Source organism: Diabrotica virgifera, chromosome 6 (genome assembly GCF_917563875.1).
Source record: "Diabrotica virgifera virgifera chromosome 6, PGI_DIABVI_V3a".
NCBI lineage: Eukaryota > Metazoa > Arthropoda > Insecta > Coleoptera > Chrysomelidae > Diabrotica > Diabrotica virgifera.
In genome coordinates, this window is record NC_065448.1 from 164,617,491 (window position 1) to 164,639,001 (window position 21,511).

At 29.9% G+C, this 21,511-nt stretch overlaps 1 long non-coding RNA gene across 50 annotated transcripts in view; it reads left to right on the top strand.

Moving 5' to 3' along the window:
* Window positions 1-21,511, top strand: part of LOC126887013 (uncharacterized) — a 204,623-nt gene that overhangs the window by 167,849 nt on the left and 15,263 nt on the right. For 45 of the 50 annotated variants that reach the window (XR_007698867.1, XR_007698897.1, XR_007698886.1 and 42 more), the window contains 2 exons: window positions 2,860-4,165; window positions 13,891-19,790. This is a non-coding gene — a long non-coding RNA (uncharacterized LOC126887013). Of the gene's footprint in view, window positions 1-167; window positions 491-2,859; window positions 4,166-7,099; window positions 8,406-13,890; window positions 19,791-21,511 lie in introns of all 50 variants that reach the window. The other 5 variants (XR_007698874.1, XR_007698883.1, XR_007698871.1 and 2 more) reach the window with 4 other exon arrangements.

Sequence of the window (21,511 nt, forward strand, 5' to 3'; positions counted from 1 at the left end):
AAGATTGCAATATTTCTGGTACAAAGTGAAATCTTCCAAAAACATTTCAAATACGACGCATACATTGTTTACTCCCCGTTTCTTATAACACTATATCAAGAAAAAAACTACAATAAATCTTAAATGATACATTAATACAAAGGTTTGACAATTTTTGCACAGTGAAGGTGTAGGTTACTTCGAAGCTACAATAAGGTAGAACTATTTCAACACTATTCTTCCAAAAAGTTACATTCCTCCAAGAAAAATAAAAAGATCCAAACTTGAATAATTTCTTCGCTAGATTCCCAAAGCTATATTTGACTAAGCAAAACCTAAAAGGTAAATTTTTTTTCAATAAAGTCTTCGCTAAAGCTTGCAATATTTTTGGTACAAAGTGAAATCTTCCAAAAACATTTCAAATACGACGCATTCATTTTTATTCCCGTTTCTTATGAAACTATATCAAGAAAAAACTACAAAAAATCTTGAATAATACATTAATACAAAGGTTTGACAATTTTTTCACATCGAAAGAGTAGAATATTTTGAAGGTACAATAAGGTAGAACTGTTCCAGCACTATGATTCCAAAAAGTTACATTCCTCTATGAAAAATCAAAAGATCCAAACTTGAATAAAGTCTTCGCTAGATTCCCAAAGCTGTATTTGTCTAAGCAAAACCTAAAAGGTAAATCTTTTTGAATGCTACAACGAAAGCTTGCAATATTTTTGATAGAAAGTGAAATCTTCCAAAAACATTTCAAATACGACGGATTCATTTTTACTCCCCGTTTCTTATTAAACTATATCAAGAAAAAACTACAAAAAATCTCGAATGATACACTAACACAAAGGTTTGACAATTTTTTCACATTGAAGGAGTAGAATATTTCGAAGGTACAATAAGGTAGAACTATTTCAACACTACGATTCCAAAAAGTTATATTCCTCTATGAAAAATCAAAAGATTCAAACTTGAATAATTTCTTCGCTAGATTCCTAAAGCTATATTTGTCTAAGCAAAACCTAAAAGGTAAATTTTTTTCAATGCTACAACGAAAGCTTGCAATATTTTTGATACAAAGTGAAATCTTCCAAAAACATTTCAAATACGACGGATTCATTTTTACTCTCCGTTCCTTATTAAACTATATCAAGAAAAAACTACAAAAAATCTTGAATAATACATTAATACAAAGGTTTGACAATTTTTTCACATTGAAGGAGTAGAATATTTCGAAGGTACAATAAGGTAGAATTATTTCAACACTACGATTCCAAAAAGGTATATTTCTCTATGAAAAATCAAATTTTTACCTAAAAGGTAAATTTTTGTTCAATGCTTCAACGAAAGCTTGCAATATTTCTCGTACAAAGTGAAATCTTCCAAAAACATTTCAAATACGACGCATACATTGTTTACTCACCGTTTCTTATAAAACTATGTCAAGAAAAAACTAAAATAAATCTTAAATGATAGATCAACACAAAGATTTGACAATTTTTTCACATTGAAGGTGTCGATTATTTCGAAGGTACAATAAGGTAGAACTATTTCAACACTACGATTCCAAAAAGTTACATTTCTCCATGAAAAATCAAAAGATCCAAACTTGAATAATTTCTTCGCTAGATTCCCAAAGCTATATTGGTCTAAGCAAAACCTAAAAGGTAAATCATTGTTCAATGCTACAACGAAAGCTTGCAATATTTCTGGTACAAAGTGAAATCTCCCAACAACATCTCAAATACGACGCATATATTTTTTACTCCCCATTTCTTATAAACCTTTATCAAGAAAAAACTACAAAAACTCTTATATGGTAGATTAATCCAAAGTTTGGCAATTGTTTCACATTGAATGTGTAGATTATTTCGAAGGTGCAATAAGGTAGAACTATTTCAACACTACGATTCCAAAAAGTTACATTTCTACATGAAAAATCAAAAGATCCAAACTTGAATAATTTCTTCGCTAGATTCCCAAAGCTATATTGGCCTAAGCAAAACCTAAAAGGTAACTCATTTTTCAATGCTACAACGAAAGCTTGCAATATTTCTGGTACAAAGTGAAATCTCCCAAAAACATTTCAGATACGACGCATATATTTTTTACACCCCGTTTCTTATGAAACTATATCAAGAAAAAACTACAAAAAATCTTGAATAATACATTAATACAAAGGTTTGACAATTTTTTCACATTGAAGGAGTAGAATATTTCGAAGGTACAATAAGGTAGAACTATTTCAACACTATGGTTCCAAAAAGTTATATTCCTCTATGAAAAATCAAAAGATCCAAACTTGAATAAAGTCTTCGCTAGATTCCCAAAGCTATATTGGCCTAAGCAAAACCTAAAAGGTAACTCATTTTTCAATGCTACAACGAAAGCTTGCAATATTTCTGGTACAAAGTGAAATCTCCCAAAAACATTTCAGATACGACGCATATATTTTTTACTCCCCGTTTCTTATGAAACTATATCAAGAAAAAACTAGAAAAAAATCTTGAATAATACATTAATACAAAGGTTTGACAATTTTTTCACATTGAAGGAGTAGAATATTTCGAAGGTACAATAAGGTAGAACTATTTCAACACTATGGTTCCAAAAAGTTATATTCCTCTATGAAAAATCAAAAGATCCAAACTTGAATAAAGTCTTCGCTAGATTCCCAAAGCTATATTTGTCTAAGCAAAACCTAAAAGGTAAATTTTTTTCAATGTTACAAAGAAAGCTTGCAATATATCTGGTAGAAAGTGAAATCTTCCAAAAACTTTTCAAATACGACGCATTCATTTTTACTCTCCGTTTCTTATGAAACTATATCAAGAAAAAACTACAAAAAATCTTGAATAATACATTAATACTAAGGTTTGACAATTTTTTCACATTGAAAGAGTAGAATATTTCGAAGGTACAATAAGGTAGAACTGTTCCAACACTATGATTCCAACTACCATTAATCTTAGATGATACATTAATACAAAGGTTTGACAATTTTTGCAAATTGAAGGTGTAGATTATTTCGAAGGTACAACAAGGTGCAATGGTTTCAAAACTACGATTCCAAAAAGTTACATTTCTCTATAAAAAATCAAAAGATTTAAACATAAATAATTTCTTCGCTAGATTCCCAAGGTTATATTTGTCTAAGCAAAATCTGAAAGGTAAATTTTTGTTCAATGCTACAAAGTGAAATCTCCCAAATACATTTCAAATACGACGCTGACGTTGTTTAATCCCCGTTTCTTATAAAACTGTATCAAGAAAAAACTACAATAAATCTTAAATGATACATTAATACAAAGGTTTGACAATTTTTGCACATTGAAGGTGTAGATTATGTCGAAGGTACAATAAGGTAGAACTATTTCAACACTACGATTCCAAAAGTTACATTCCTCTATGAAAAATCAAAAGATCCAAACTTGAATAATTGCTTCGCTAGATTGCGAAAGCTATATTTGTCTAAGCAAAGCCTAAAAGGTAAAATTTTTTTTTATTCCAACGAAAGTTTGCAATATTTCCTGTACAAAGTGAAATCTCCCAAAAAGATTTCAAATACGACGCATACATTTTTTACTCACCGTTTCTTATAAAACTATATCAAGAAAAAACTACAATAAATTTTAAATGATACATTAATACAAAGGTTTGACAATTTTTGCACATTGCAGCTGTAGGTTACTTCGAAGGTACAATAATTTAGAACTATTTCAGCACTACGATTCCAAAAAGTTACATTTCTCCATGAAAAATCAAAAGATCCAAACTTGAATAATTTCTTCGCTAGATTCCCAAAGCTATATTTGTCTAAGCAAAACCTAAAAGGTAAAATTTTTTTTCAATGCTACAACGAAAGCTTGCAATATTTCTGGTACAAAGTGAAGTCTTCCAAAAACATTTCAAATACGACGCTTACATTGTTTACCCCCCGTTTCTTATAAAACTATGTCAAGAAAAAACTACCATTAATCTTAGATGATACATTAATACAAAGGTTTGACAATTTTTGCATATTGAAGGTGTAGATTATTTCGAAGGTACAACAAGGTACAATGATTTCAACACTACGATTCCAAAGTTACATTTCTACATGAAAAATCAAAAGATCCAAACTTGACTAATTTCTTCGCTAGATTCCCAAAGCTATATTGGCCTAAGCAAAACCTAAAAGGTAACTAATTTTTCAATACTAAAACGAAAGTTTGCAATATTTCTGGTACAAAGTGAAATCTTCCAAAAACATTTCAAATACGACGCATACATTGTTTACTCCCCGTTTCTTATAACACTATATCAAGAAAAAACTACAATAAATCTTGAATGATACATTAATACAAAGGTTTGACAATTTTTGCACATTGAAGGTGTAGGTTACTTCGAAGCTACAATAAGGTAGAACTATTTCAACACTATTCTTCCAAAAAGTTACATTCCTCCAAGAAAAATAAAAAGATCCAAACTTGAATAATTTCTTCGCTAGATTCCCAAAGCTATATTTGACTAAGCAAAACCTAAAAGGTAAATTTTTTTTCAATAAAGTCTTCGCTAAAGCTTGCAATATTTTTGGTACAAAGGGAAATCTTCCAAAAACATTTCAAATACGACGCATTCATTTTTATTCCCGTTTCTTATGAAACTATATCAAGAAAAAACTACAAAAAATCTTGAATAATACATTAATACAAAGGTTTGACAATTTTTTCACATTGAAAGAGTAGAATATTTCGAAGGTACAATAAGGTAGAACTGTTCCAACACTATGATTCCAAAAAGTTACATTCCTCTATGAAAAATCAAAAGATCCAAAGTTGAATAAAGTCTTCGCTAGATTCCCAAAGCTGTATTTGTCTAAGCAAAACCTAAAAGATAAATCTTTTTGAATGCTACAACGAAAGCTTGCAATATTTTTGATAGAAAGTGAAATCTTCCAAAAACATTTCAAATACGACGGATTCATTTTTACTCCCCGTTTCTTATTAAACTATATCAAGAAAAAACTACAAAAAATCTCGAATGATACACTAACACAAAGGTTTGACAATTTTTTCACATTGAAGGAGTAGAATATTTCGAAGGTACAATAAGGTAGAACTATTTCAACACTACGATTCCAAAAAGTTATATTCCTCTATGAAAAATCAAAAGATCCAAACTTGAATAATTTCCTCGCTAGATTCCCAAAGCTATATTTGTCTAAGCAAAACCTAAAAGGTAAAATTTTTTTTCAATGCTACAACGAAAGCTTGCAATATTTCTGGTACAAAGTGAAATCTTCCAAAAACATTTCAAATACGACGCTTACATTGTTTACCCCCCGTTTCTTATAAAACTATGTCAAGAAAAAACTACCATTAATCTTGATGATACATTAATACAAAGGTTTGACAATTTTTGCATATTGAAGGTGTAGATTATTTCGAAGGTACAACAAGGTACAATGATTTCAACACTACGATTCCAAAGTTACATTTCTACATGAAAAATCAAAAGATCCAAACTTGACTAATTTCTTCGCTAGATTCCCAAAGCTATATTGGCCTAAGCAAAACCTAAAAGGTAACTAATTTTTCAATGCTAAAACGAAAGTTTGCAATATTTCTGGTACAAAGTGAAATCTTCCAAAAACATTTCAAATACGACGCATACATTGTTTACTCCCCGTTTCTTATAACACTATATCAAGAAAAAACTACAATAAATCTTAAATGATACATTAATACAAAGGTTTGACAATTTTTGCACATTGAAGGTGTAGGTTACTTCGAAGCTACAATAAGGTAGAACTATTTCAACACTATTCTTCCAAAAAGTTACATTCCTCCAAGAAAAATAAAAAGATCCAAACTTGAATAATTTCTTCGCTAGATTCCCAAAGCTATATTTGACTAAGCAAAACCTAAAAGGTAAATTTTTTTTCAATAAAGTCTTCGCTAAAGCTTGCAATATTTTTGGTACAAAGTGAAATCTTCCAAAAACATTTCAAATACGACGCATTCATTTTTATTCCCGTTTCTTATGAAACTATATCAAGAAAAAACTACAAAAAATCTTGAATAATACATTAATACAAAGGTTTGACAATTTTTTCACATTGAAAGAGTAGAATATTTCGAAGGTACAATAAGGTAGAACTGTTCCAACACTATGATTCCAAAAAGTTACATTCCTCTATGAAAAATCAAAAATCCAAACTTGAATAAAGTCTTCGCTAGATTCCCAAAGCTGTATTTGTCCAAGCAAAACCTAAAAGATAAATCTTTTTGAATGCTACAACGAAAGCTTGCAATATTTTTGATAGAAAGTGAAATCTTCCAAAAACATTTCAAATACGACGGATTCATTTTTACTCCCCGTTTCTTATTAAACTATATCAAGAAAAAACTACAGAAAATCTCGAATGATACACTAACACAAAGGTTTGACAATTTTTTCACATTGAAGGAGTAGAATATTTCGAAGGTACAATAAGGTAGAACTATTTCAACACTACGATTCCAAAAAGTTATATTCCTCTGAAAAATCAAAAGATCCAAACTTGAATAATTTCTTCGCTAGATTCTCAAAGATATATTTGTCTAAGCAAAACCTAAAAGGTAAATTTTTTTCAATGCTACAACGAAAGCTTGCAATATTTCTGGTACAAAGTGAAATCTTTCAAAAACATTTCAAATACGACGCTTACATTGTTTACCCCCCGTTTCTTATAAAACTATATCAAGAAAAAACTACCATTAATCTTAAATGATACATTGATACAAAAGTTTGACAATTTTTGCATATTGAAGTTGTAGATTATTTCGAAGGTACAATAGGGTAGAACTATTTCAACACTATGATTCCAAAAAGTTACATTCCTCTATGAAAAATCAAAAGATCCAAACTTGAATAATTTCTTCGCTAGATTCCCAAAGCTATATTTGTCTAAGCAAAACCTAAAAGGTAAATTTTTTTCAATGCTACAAAGAAAGCTTGCAATATATCTGGTAGAAAGTGAAATCTTCCAAAAACTTTTCAAATACGACGCATTCATTTTTACTCTCCGTTTCTTATGAAACTATATCAAGAAAAAACTACAAAAAATCTTGAATAATACATTAATACTAAGGTTTGACAATTTTTTCACATTGAAAGAGTAGAATATTTCGAAGGTACAATAAGGTAGAACTGTTCCAACACTATGATTCCAACTACCATTAATCTTAGATGATACATTAATACAAAGGTTTGACAATTTTTGCAAATTGAAGGTGTAGATTATTTCGAAGGTACAACAAGGTGCAATGGTTTCAAAACTACGATTCCAAAAAGTTACATTTCTCTATAAAAAATCAAAAGATTTAAACATAAATAATTTCTTCGCTAGATTCCCAAGGTTATATTTGTCTAAGCAAAATCTGAAAGGTAAATTTTTGTTCAATGCTACAAAGTGAAATCTCCCAAATACATTTCAAATACGACGCTGACGTTGTTTAATCCCCGTTTCTTATAAAACTGTATCAAGAAAAAACTACAATAAATCTTAAATGATACATTAATACAAAGGTTTGACAATTTTTGCACATTGAAGGTGTAGATTATGTCGAAGGTACAATAAGGTAGAACTATTTCAACACTACGATTCCAAAAGTTACATTCCTCTATGAAAAATCAAAAGATCCAAACTTGAATAATTGCTTTGCTAGATTGCGAAAGCTATATTTGTCTAAGCAAAGCCTAAAAGGTAAAATTTTTTTTTATTCCAACGAAAGTTTGCAATATTTCCTGTACAAAGTGAAATCTCCCAAAAAGATTTCAAATACGACGCATACATTTTTTACTCACCGTTTCTTATAAAACTATATCAAGAAAAAACTACAATAAATTTTAAATGATACATTAATACAAAGGTTTGACAATTTTTGCACATTGCAGCTGTAGGTTACTTCGAAGGTACAATAATTTAGAACTATTTCAGCACTACGATTCCAAAAAGTTACATTTCTCCATGAAAAATCAAAAGATCCAAACTTGAATAATTTCTTCGCTAGATTCCCAAAGCTATATTTGTCTAAGCAAAACCTAAAAGGTAAAATTTTTTTTCAATGCTACAACGAAAGCTTGCAATATTTCTGGTACAAAGTGAAGTCTTCCAAAAACATTTCAAATACGACGCTTACATTGTTTACCCCCCGTTTCTTATAAAACTATGTCAAGAAAAAACTACCATTAATCTTAGATGATACATTAATACAAAGGTTTGACAATTTTTGCATATTGAAGGTGTAGATTATTTCGAAGGTACAACAAGGTACAATGATTTCAACACTACGATTCCAAAGTTACATTTCTACATGAAAAATCAAAAGATCCAAACTTGACTAATTTCTTCGCTAGATTCCCAAAGCTATATTGGCCTAAGCAAAACCTAAAAGGTAACTAATTTTTCAATGCTAAAACGAAAGTTTGCAATATTTCTGGTACAAAGTGAAATCTTCCAAAAACATTTCAAATACGACGCATACATTGTTTACTCCCCGTTTCTTATAACACTATATCAAGAAAAAACTACAATAAATCTTGAATGAGACATTAATACAAAGGTTTGACAATTTTTGCACATTGAAGGTGTAGGTTACTTCGAAGCTACAATAAGGTAGAACTATTTCAACACTATTCTTCCAAAAAGTTACATTCCTCCAAGAAAAATAAAAAGATCCAAACTTGAATAATTTCTTCGCTAGATTCCCAAAGCTATATTTGACTAAGCAAAACCTAAAAGGTAAATTTTTTTTCAATAAAGTCTTCGCTAAAGCTTGCAATATTTTTGGTACAAAGGGAAATCTTCCAAAAACATTTCAAATACGACGCATTCATTTTTATTCCCGTTTCTTATGAAACTATATCAAGAAAAAACTACAAAAAATCTTGAATAATACATTAATACAAAGGTTTGACAATTTTTTCACATTGAAAGAGTAGAATATTTCGAAGATACAATAAGGTAGAACTGTTCCAACACTATGATTCCAAAAAGTTACATTCCTCTATGAAAAATCAAAAGATCCAAAGTTGAATAAAGTCTTCGCTAGATTCCCAAAGCTGTATTTGTCTAAGCAAAACCTAAAAGATAAATCTTTTTGAATGCTACAACGAAAGCTTGCAATATTTTTGATAGAAAGTGAAATCTTCCAAAAACATTTCAAATACGACGGATTCATTTTTACTCCCCGTTTCTTATTAAACTATATCAAGAAAAAACTACAAAAAATCTCGAATGATACACTAACACAAAGGTTTGACAATTTTTTCACATTGAAGGAGTAGAATATTTCGAAGGTACAATAAGGTAGAACTATTTCAACACTACGATTCCAAAAAGTTATATTCCTCTATGAAAAATCAAAAGATCCAAACTTGAATAATTTCCTCGCTAGATTCCCAAAGCTATATTTGTCTAAGCAAAACCTAAAAGGTAAAATTTTTTTTCAATGCTACAACGAAAGCTTGCAATATTTCTGGTACAAAGTGAAATCTTCCAAAAACATTTCAAATACGACGCTTACATTGTTTACCCCCCGTTTCTTATAAAACTATGTCAAGAAAAAACTACCATTAATCTTGATGATACATTAATACAAAGGTTTGACAATTTTTGCATATTGAAGGTGTAGATTATTTCGAAGGTACAACAAGGTACAATGATTTCAACACTACGATTCCAAAGTTACATTTCTACATGAAAAATCAAAAGATCCAAACTTGACTAATTTCTTCGCTAGATTCCCAAAGCTATATTGGCCTAAGCAAAACCTAAAAGGTAACTAATTTTTCAATGCTAAAACGAAAGTTTGCAATATTTCTGGTACAAAGTGAAATCTTCCAAAAACATTTCAAATACGACGCATACATTGTTTACTCCCCGTTTCTTATAACACTATATCAAGAAAAAACTACAATAAATCTTAAATGATACATTAATACAAAGGTTTGACAATTTTTGCACATTGAAGGTGTAGGTTACTTCGAAGCTACAATAAGGTAGAACTATTTCAACACTATTCTTCCAAAAAGTTACATTCCTCCAAGAAAAATAAAAAGATCCAAACTTGAATAATTTCTTCGCTAGATTCCCAAAGCTATATTTGACTAAGCAAAACCTAAAAGGTAAATTTTTTTTCAATAAAGTCTTCGCTAAAGCTTGCAATATTTTTGGTACAAAGTGAAATCTTCCAAAAACATTTCAAATACGACGCATTCATTTTTATTCCCGTTTCTTATGAAACTATATCAAGAAAAAACTACAAAAAATCTTGAATAATACATTAATACAAAGGTTTGACAATTTTTTTACATTGAAAGAGTAGAATATTTCGAAGGTACAATAAGGTAGAACTGTTCCAACACTATGATTCCAAAAAGTTACATTCCTCTATGAAAAATCAAAAATCCAAACTTGAATAAAGTCTTCGCTAGATTCCCAAAGCTGTATTTGTCCAAGCAAAACCTAAAAGATAAATCTTTTTGAATGCTACAACGAAAGCTTGCAATATTTTTGATAGAAAGTGAAATCTTCCAAAAACATTTCAAATACGACGGATTCATTTTTACTCCCCGTTTCTTATTAAACTATATCAAGAAAAAACTACAAAAAATCTCGAATGATACACTAACACAAAGGTTTGACAATTTTTTCACATTGAAGGAGTAGAATATTTCGAAGGTACAATAAGGTAGAACTATTTCAACACTACGATTCCAAAAAGTTATATTCCTCTGAAAAATCAAAAGATCCAAACTTGAATAATTTCTTCGCTAGATTCTCAAAGATATATTTGTCTAAGCAAAACCTAAAAGGTAAATTTTTTTCAATGCTACAACGAAAGCTTGCAATATTTCTGGTACAAAGTGAAATCTTCCAAAAACATTTCAAATACGACGCTTACATTGTTTACCCCCCGTTTCTTATAAAGCTATATCAAAAAAAACTACCATTAATCTTAAATGATACACTAATACAAAAGTTTGACAATTTTTGCATATTGAAGCTGTAGATTATTTCGAAGGTACAATAAGGTAGAACTATTTCAACACTATGATTCCAAAAAGTTACATTCCTCTATGAAAAATCAAAAGATCCAAACTTGAATAATTTCTTCGCTAGATTCCCAAAGCTATATTTGTCTAAGCAAAACCTAAAAGGTAAAATTTTTTTTCAATGCTACAACGAAAGCTTGCAATATTTCTGGTACAAAGTGAAATCTTCCAAAAACATTTCAAATACGACGCTTACATTGTTTACCCCCCGTTTCTTATAAAACTATGTCAAGAAAAAACTACCATTAATCTTAGATGATACATTAATACAAAGGTTTGACAATTTTTGCATATTGAAGGTGTAGATTATTTCGAAGGTACAACAAGGTACAATGATTTCAACAATACGATTCCAAAAAGTTACATTCCTCTATGAAAAATCAAAAGATCCAAACTTCAATAATTGCTTAGCTAGATTCCCAAGGTAATATTTGTCTAAGCAAAACCTAAAAGGTAAATTTTTGTTCAATGCTTCAACGAAAGCTTGCAATATTTCTGGTACAAAGTGAAATCTCCCAAAAACATTTCAAATACGACTCATATATTTTTTACTCCCAGTTTCTTATAAACCTTTATCAAGAAAAAACTACAAAAAATCTTGTATGGTAGATTAATACAAAGGTTTGGCAATTGTTTCACATTGAATGTGTAGATTATTTCGAAGGTACAATAAGGTAGAACTATTTCAACACTACGATTCCAAAGTTACATTTCTACATGAAAAATCAAAAGATCCAAACTTGACTAATTTCTTCGCTAGATTCCCAAAGCTATATTGGCCTAAGCAAAACCTAAAAGGTAACTAATTTTTCAATGCTAAAACGAAAGATTGCAATATTTCTGGTACAAAGTGAAATCTTCCAAAAACATTTCAAATACGACGCATACATTGTTTACTCCCCGTTTCTTATAACACTATATCAAGAAAAAAACTACAATAAATCTTAAATGATACATTAATACAAAGGTTTGACAATTTTTGCACAGTGAAGGTGTAGGTTACTTCGAAGCTACAATAAGGTAGAACTATTTCAACACTATTCTTCCAAAAAGTTACATTCCTCCAAGAAAAATAAAAAGATCCAAACTTGAATAATTTCTTCGCTAGATTCCCAAAGCTATATTTGACTAAGCAAAACCTAAAAGGTAAATTTTTTTTCAATAAAGTCTTCGCTAAAGCTTGCAATATTTTTGGTACAAAGTGAAATCTTCCAAAAACATTTCAAATACGACGCATTCATTTTTATTCCCGTTTCTTATGAAACTATATCAAGAAAAAACTACAAAAAATCTTGAATAATACATTAATACAAAGGTTTGACAATTTTTTCACATTGAAAGAGTAGAATATTTCGAAGGTACAATAAGGTAGAACTGTTCCAACACTATGATTCCAAAAAGTTATATTCCTCTATGAAAAATCAAAAGATCCAAACTTGAATAAAGTCTTCGCTAGATTCCCAAAGCTGTATTTGTCTAAGCAAAACCTAAAAGGTAAATCTTTTTGAATGCTACAACGAAAGCTTGCAATATTTTTGATAGAAAGTGAAATCTTCCAAAAACATTTCAAATACGACGGATTCATTTTTACTCCCCGTTTCTTATTAAACTATATCAAGAAAAAACTACAAAAAATCTCGAATGATACACTAACACAAAGGTTTGACAATTTTTTCACATTGAAGGAGTAGAATATTTCGAAGGTACAATAAGGTAGAACTATTTCAACACTACGATTCCAAAAAGTTATATTCCTCTATGAAAAATCAAAAGATCCAAACTTGAATAAAGTCTTCGCTAGATTCCCAAAGCTATATTTGTCTAAGCAAAACCTAAAAGGTAAATTTTTTTCAATGCTACAACGAAAGCTTGCAATATTTTTGATACAAAGTGAAATCTTCCAAAAACATTTCAAATGCGACGGATTCATTTTTACTCTCCGTTCCTTATTAAACTATATCAAGAAAAATCTACAAAAAATCTTGAATAATACATTAATACAAAGGTTTGACAATTTTTTCACATTGAAGGAGTAGAATATTTCGAAGGTACAATAAGGTAGAATTATTTCAACACTACGATTCCAAAAAGGTATATTCCTCTATGAAAAATCAAATTTTTACCTAAAAGGTAAATTTTTGTTCAATGCTTCAACGAAAGCTTGCAATATTTCTCGTACAAAGTGAAATCTTCCAAAAACATTTCAAATACGACGCATACATTGTTTACTCACCGCTTCTTATAAAACTATGTCAAGAAAAAACTAAAATAAATCTTAAATGATAGATCAACACAAAGATTTGACAATTTTTTCACATTGAAGGTGTCGATTATTTCGAAGGTACAATAAGGTAGAACTATTTCAACACTACGATTCCAAAAAGTTACATTTCTCCATGAAAAATCAAAAGATCCAAACTTGAATAATTTCTTCGCTAGATTCCCAAAGCTATATTGGTCTAAGCAAAACCTAAAAGGTAAATCATTGTTCAATGCTAGAACGAAAGCTTGCAATATTTCTGGTACAAAGTGAAATCTCCCAACAACATCTCAAATACGACGCATATATTTTTTACTCCCCATTTCTTATAAACCTTTATCAAGAAAAAACTACAAAAAATCTTATATGGTAGATTAATCCAAAGTTTGGCAATTGTTTCACATTGAATGTGTAGATTATTTCGAAGGTGCAATAAGGTAGAACTATTTCAACACTACGATTCCAAAAAGTTACATTTCTACATGAAAAATCAAAAGATCCAAACTTGAATAATTTCTTCGCTAGATTCCCAAAGCTATATTGGCCTAAGCAAATCCTAAAAGGTAACTCATTTTTCAATGCTACAACGAAAGCTTGCAATATTTCTGGTACAAAGTGAAATCTCCCAAAAACATTTCAGATACGACGCATATATTTTTTACACCCCGTTTCTTATAAAACTATATCAAGAAAAAACTACAATAAATCTTAAATGATACATTAATACAAAGGTTTGATAATTTTTTCACATTGAAGGAGTAGAATATTTCGAAGGTACAATAAGGTAGAACTATTTCAACACTACGATTCCAAAAAGTTACATTTCTCTATGAAAAATCAAAAGATCCAAACTTGAATAATTTCTTCGCTAGATTCCCAAAGCTATATTTGTCTAAGCAAAACCTAAAAGGTAAATTTTTTTCAATGCTACAACGAAAGCTTGCAATATTTCTGGTACAAAGTGAAATCTTCTAAAAATATTTCAAATACGACGCATACATTGTTTACTCCCCGTTTCTTAAACTACTTGTATCAAGAAAACACTACAAAAAATCTTAAATGATAGATCAACACAAAGATTTGACAATTTTTTCACATTGAAGGTGTAGAATATTTCGAAGGTACGAAAAGGTAGAACTATTTCAACACTACGATTCCAAAAGTTACATTCTTCTATGAGAAATGAGAAGATCCAAACTTAAATAATTTCTTCGCTATTTTCTCGAAGCAATATTTGTCTAAGCAAAACCTGAAAGGTAAATTTTTATTCAATGCTACAACGAAAGCTTGCAATATTTTTGGTACAAAGTAAAATCTTCCAAAAACATGTCAAATGCGACGCATTCATTTTTACTCCCTGTTTCCTATTAAATTATATCAAGAAAAAGCTACAAAAAATCTTTAATAATACATTACTACAAAGGTTTTACAATTTTTTCACATGGAAGGAGTAGAATATTTCGAAGGTACAGTAAGGTAGAACTGTTTCAGCACTATGATTCCAAAAAGTTACATTCCTCTATGAAAAATCAAAAGATCCAAACTTGAATAATTTTTTCGCTAGATTCCCAAAGCTATATTTGTCTAAGCAAAACCTAAAAGGTAAATTTTTTTCAATGCTACAACGAAAGCTTGCAATATTGCTGGTACAAGGTGAAATCTTCTAAAAACATTTCAAATACGACGCATACATTGTTTACTCCCCGTTTCTTATTAAACTATATCAAGAAAACACTACAAAAATCTTAAATGATAGACCAACACAAAGATTTGACAATTTTTCACATTGAAAGTGTAGAATATTTCGAAGGTACAAAAAGGTACAATGATTTTAACACTACAATTCCAAAAAGTTGTATTTCTCTATGAAAAATCAAAAGTTCCAAACTTAAGTAATTTCTTCGCTAGATTCCCAAAGCTATATTTGTCTAAGCAAAACCTAAAAGGTAAATTTCTTTTAAATGCTACAACGAAAGCTTGCAATATTTCTGGTAGAAAGTCAAATCTCCCAAAAACATTTAAAATACGACGCATACATTGTTTACTACTCTGTACTCTGAAAACAGTACAAAAAATCTTAAATAATACATTAATACAAAGGTTTGACAATTTTTTCACATTGAAGGAGTAGCATATTTTAAAGGTAGAATAAGGTAGAACTATTTCAACACTACGATTCTAAAAAGGTACATTCCTCTATGAAAAATCAAAAGATCCAAACCTAAATAATTTCTTCGCTAGATTCCCAAAGCTATATTTGTCTAAGCAAAACCTAAAAGGTAAATTTTTTTCAATGCTTCAACGAAAGCTTGCAATATTTCTGGTACAAAGTGAAATCTTCTAAAACATTTTAAATACGACGCATACATTTTTTACTCCCTGTTTCTTATAAAATTATATCAAGACAAAACTACAAAAAATCTTAAATGATAGATAAACACAAAGATTTGACAATTTTTTCACATTGAAGGTGTAGATTATTTCGAAGGTACAATATGGTACAATGATTTCAAAACTACGGTTCCAAAAAGTTACATTTCTATAGGAAAAATCTAGAGATCCAAACTTGAATAATTTCTTCGCTAGACTCTCATAGCTATATTTGTCTAAGCAAAACCTAAAAGGTAAATTTTTTTTCATTGCTTCAAAGAAAGCTTGCAATGTTTCTGGTACAAAGTGAAATCTTCAAAAATATCTCAAATACGACGCATACATGGTTTACTCCCCGTTTCTTATAAAACTATATCAAGAAAAAACTACAATAAATCTTAAATGATACATTAAAACAAAGGTTTGACAATTTTTGCACATTGAAGGTGTAGAGTGTAGATCATTTCGAAGGTACAATAAGGTACAACTATTTCAGCACTAGGATTCCAAAAAGTTACATTTCTCTATGAAAAATCAAAAGATCCAAACTTGAATAATTTCTTTGCTAGATTCCCAAAGTTATATTTGTCTAAGCAAAACCTAAAAGGTAATTTTTTTTTAAATGCTACAACGAAAGCTTGCAATATTTCTGGTACATAAGTGAAATCTCCCAAAAACATTTCAACTACGACGCATGCACTGTTTACTCCCCGTTTCTTAAAAAACAACATCAAGAAAACAAATCTTAAATAATACATTAATACAAAGGTTTGACAATTTTTTCACGTTAAAGGAGTAGATTATTTCGAAGGTACAATTAGGTAGAACTATTTCAGCACTACGATTCCAAAAAGTTACATTTCTCTATGAAAAATCAAAAGAACCAAACTTGAATAATTTCTTCGCTAGATATCCAAAGCTATATTTGTCTAAGCAAAACCTAAAAGGTAAATTTTTTTCAATGCTACAACGAAAGCTTGCAAAATCTCTGGTAGAATGTGAAATCTACAAAAACCTTTCAAATACGTCGCTAACATATTTTACTTCCCGTTTCTTTTAAAACTATATCAAGAAAAAACTACAAAAAAATTTAAATGATACATTAATACAAAGGATTGGCAAAGCTTTTACATCGAAAGTGTAGATTATTTCGAAAGTACAATAACGTAGAGCTATTCCGACGCTATGTTTCTTAAAGTTGCATTATATCAACAATCAAAAGCTCCAAAATTGAATAATTTCTTCGCTAGATTCCTAAAAATATATTTGCGTACGCAAGCTACAAAAACTCTTAAATGAAACATTAATGCAAAGGTTTGACAATTTTTTCACATTGAAGGTGTAGATTACTCGAAGATACGATAAGGTAGAAGTATTTCGACGCTACGTTTCTAAAAAGTTACATTTCTCTATAAAAAATGAAAAGACCCAAAGCTAAATAATTTCTTCGCCAGATTCCTAAAGCTATATTTGTCTAAGCAAAACCGAAAAGGTATATATATGTATTTTAATTTGAATGATACAAGGAATGCTTGCGAAATTTCTCGTCCACAGTAAAATCAACCAAAAACATTTCAAATACGACGCATGCATTTTTTACTTCCTGTTTCCAATAAAACTATATCAAGCAAAAACTACAAAAAATTTTAAATGATACATTAATACAAAGGTTTGGCCATTTTTTTACATCAAAGATGTAGATTTTTTCGAAATAAGGTTCCAAGTCACATTTCTCTATAAAAATCAAAAGGCTCAAAATTGAATAATTTCTTCTCTAGAATTCAAAAGCTATATTTGTCTAAACAAAACCGAAAAGGTCTATTTCTATTTGAATGCTACAACGAAAGCTTTCAAGAATTCTGGTCCACAGTGAAATCTCCCAAAAATATTTCAAATACGACGCATATACTTATTTTTTATTCCCCGTTTCTCATAAAAGTATATTAGGAAAAAACAAAAAAAAATCTTGAATGATACATTAATACAAAGGTTTGACAATTTTATCACATCGATGGTATAGGTTATTTCGAAGATACGATAAGGTAGAACTGTTTCGACGCTACGTTTCCAAAAAGTTACATTTCTCTATAAAAAATCAAAAGGCTCAAAACTGAATAATTTCTTCGCTAGATTCCCAAAGCTATATTTGTCTAAGCAAAACCGAAAAGGTGTATTTTAATTTAAGAAATACTACAAAACTTGCGAAATTTCTGGTCCACAGTGAAATCAACCAAAAAAATTTTAAATACGACGCATACATTTGTTTCTCCCCGTTTCTTTTATAACTATATCAAGCAAAGACTACAAAAAATCTTAAGTGATACATTAATACAAATGTTTGACAATTTTGCACATTGAAGGTGTACATTATTTCGAAGGTACAATAAGGTAGAATTATTTCGACGCTACGTTCCCAAAAAATACATTGCTCTATAAAAAATCAAAATACCCAAAACTGAATCATTTCTTCGCTAGATTCCCAGCTTGTGCGACGCAAAATTTTACCAATGCGGACGCGCCATAACATGAAAAATAGTATAACTTTGATAAGTTGCTCAGTATAAGCTTCTCCGAATTTATATCAGGCAGGAAAGCTTACAAATATTTTCTTATTTGCAAGAAAGATATGCATGCTTACTAAATATCTATGTCTCCTGATGTCTTATATTTGTGATTTTTTGAGAAATTTAACCCTCTGTTGTTGATGTATTTTTTTCTTATAATTAGCTTTTTGTTGTTTTAAAGTGCTTTGGATAATATGCACAATGAACTGAAAGAGTTTTGCGGTTATCTAAACTTTAACAGGGCTATATGAAGCCAGTTAACAATATTTTGGGGCACTGCTTATTTCTTAGTTGTTCAAGCATGTTTTTACGGTTAGTTGACCGCATTCCACCGTAATTTTAGAAAGTGTTTAGTTTTCGAAAACCTTTCTGTTTTTAAGAGTATAATATAATACCTACACTATTATAATTGTGTATCAGGATAAAGGATGTTTTGTCTTTAGAATCCACTTTCTAAAGTTTATCTGTGAAAGTACAATGTGTTGCACTCTAACATGTCTAACATGCTTTTCGTCACGACTCACTTGAATGTTGGATTAAACATTTAGTCTTATTTAATCACGGATTTTTAACATGTATTAAAATAAACTTAATACAGAAAGCATGAATGTTTTGCTTTAGTTGCTTATCCAGAATACATAAGTGTTAGTAGCATATGTTTGCATTTCGTTCTTTAGGTGGTTATCCAGAATTAAAATGTTGCCTTACAGTGTCACTTTTCCAGTATTTGCATTTGTGTCACAAAAACGCAAAATACATATGATGGTTTACTCGTTTGAGGCTTTATTTGCACTTTTAATAATTTAACAATGCTGTATTTTTTACTAGATTGTTTGGAGTTTTTTTATTGTTGTCTTAAAATTTTGAAGTCCTTAGATTGGTGTGATTTTAACAGTAAAGGGTAGATAATTTGGTTATTGTATGTAGTAGTTAGTAGCTAAGTACAGGATTCTGACACAACCTAATAATATAGAAGACCATAAGACCAAGAAAAAAAATTCCTTAAGGTGTACGAAGAATATCTGGGACAGGTACCGAGGGGACAGGATATGAAATGCTAAGACTGATAATACAGGGAAAGATAAGAGGCGGAACGAGTATAGGAAGAAGTAGAGTATCATGGTTGAAGAATTTAAGGGACTGGTTTAAATGCAGTATAGAACTCTTCAGAGTATCTGTGGATAGAGTAAAGATAGTGATTATGATATCCAACGCCCGATTGGGAAACTGAAGAAGTACCAAGTGGTATTGGGAAGAAGAAGTAGGTACCAAGAATACTAAAAGTTCTTATACTTTTGTCAAGCAAATAGGAGAGATGAGTGAACGATGTTTAAGGGAAAATGGTCGAATGCATCCAAACATAATCGACAAAAATCAGATTTTGCTATGTAGGTATTAATTAAATTGTGATCATAAAAAATGTACGTTTAACTTCTTTGGCTTTCCTCGCTACTTTATGCAAGCTTCGCGATTGCTTCCACATCCTGGTTTACAAAAATATATCTTACATACAAGCATCTGTCAGAGGCGTGGAAAAGGGATAAGAGTGATCAAAATGCATGAAAACTGCATAATATGCTATGTACTGCGATAGACTAACTGTATTAGAATTCTCACAAGTATTAAAATGGGATCAAAGTATATACATACATATGCATGAAATATGCTTTCTTCACGAATATATGACTAACTATTCTAGAATTTAGGCGGTTTCTATAATGTATAGTTCAATTCATGTCTTGGTTTCTCAGGTAGCTTTAACAATTTTAAATATCTGCTATAGTTTGGATACTTGCTAAATAATACAGCTGTTGATGTATATATTTATTCTTCTACACTTACCAAGTAAATGGTATTAGAAATGTATGTTTTAAAGTTTTGATGCTTTGCTGTTGAACATGTGCTTATGTGAAGTTATAGATTGAGAGAGTTATTAGCAGGTAAAGAAGAAAAGTCAAAATATGCTATCTTTTGTTTAAATCTGCCAAGATGACTGAATTGAAGTCCACATGCGTAGCGTGTGGGGGTGGTTAGGTGTGCGTCATATATGCGTATAACTGGCGTAGCTGTTAATGCATATTGACGCCGGGTTCTTCCATTCTATAACTACATATATAGGTTTTACTATTTTTATTAGGAATAATTTGATGCTGAACATGCTTATGTGATGTTATAGATTGAGAGAGCTTTTAGCATATAAATGGAAAAAGTCAGATGTTATCTTTATTTATATTTTTGGTACAAAGTGAAATCTCCCAAAAACATTTCATATACGACGCATACATTTTTTACTCCCTGTTTCTTATAAAACTATATCAAGAACAAACTACAAAAAATATTAAATAATACATTAATACAAAGGTTTCACAATTGTTTCACATTGAAGGTGTAGATTATTTCGAAGGTACAACAAGGTACAATGATTTCAACACCACGATTCAAAAAAGTTATATTTCTGTATGAAAAATCAAACGATCCAAACTTGAATAATTTCTTCGCTAGACGCCCAAAGTTATATTTGTCTAAGCAAAACGTAAAAGGTAATTTTTTTTCAATGCTACAACGAAAGCTTGCAATATTTCTGGTACAAAGTGAAATCTCCCAAAAACATTTCAAATACGACGCATACATTTTTTACTCCCTGTTTCTTATAAAACTATATCAAGAAACAACTACAAAAAATCTTAAATAATACATTAATACAAAGGTTTGACAATTGTTTCACATTGAAGGTGTAGATTATTTCGACGGTACAACAAGGTAGAACTATTTCAACACTACGATTCCAAAAAGTTACATTTCTCTATGAAAAATCAAAAGATCCAACCTTGAATAATTTCTTAGCTAGATTCCCAAAGTTATATTTGTCTAAGCAAAACCTAAAAGGTAATTTGTTTTTCAATGCTACAACGAAAGCTTGCAAGATTTCTGGTACAAAGTAAAATCTCCCAAAAACATTTCAAATACGACGCATACATTTTTTTACTCCCCGTTTCTTATAAAACTATATCAAGACAAAACTACAAAAAATCTTAAATGATAGATCAACGCAAAGATTTGATAATTCCTTCACATTGAAGGTGTAGATTATTTTCGAAGGTACAACAAGGTACAATGATTTCAACACTACGATTGCAAAAAGGTACATTTCTCTATGAAAAATCAAAAGATCCAAACTTGAATAATTTCTTCGCTAGATTCCCAGAGTTATATTTGTCTAAGCAAAACATAAAAGGTAATTTTTTTTCAA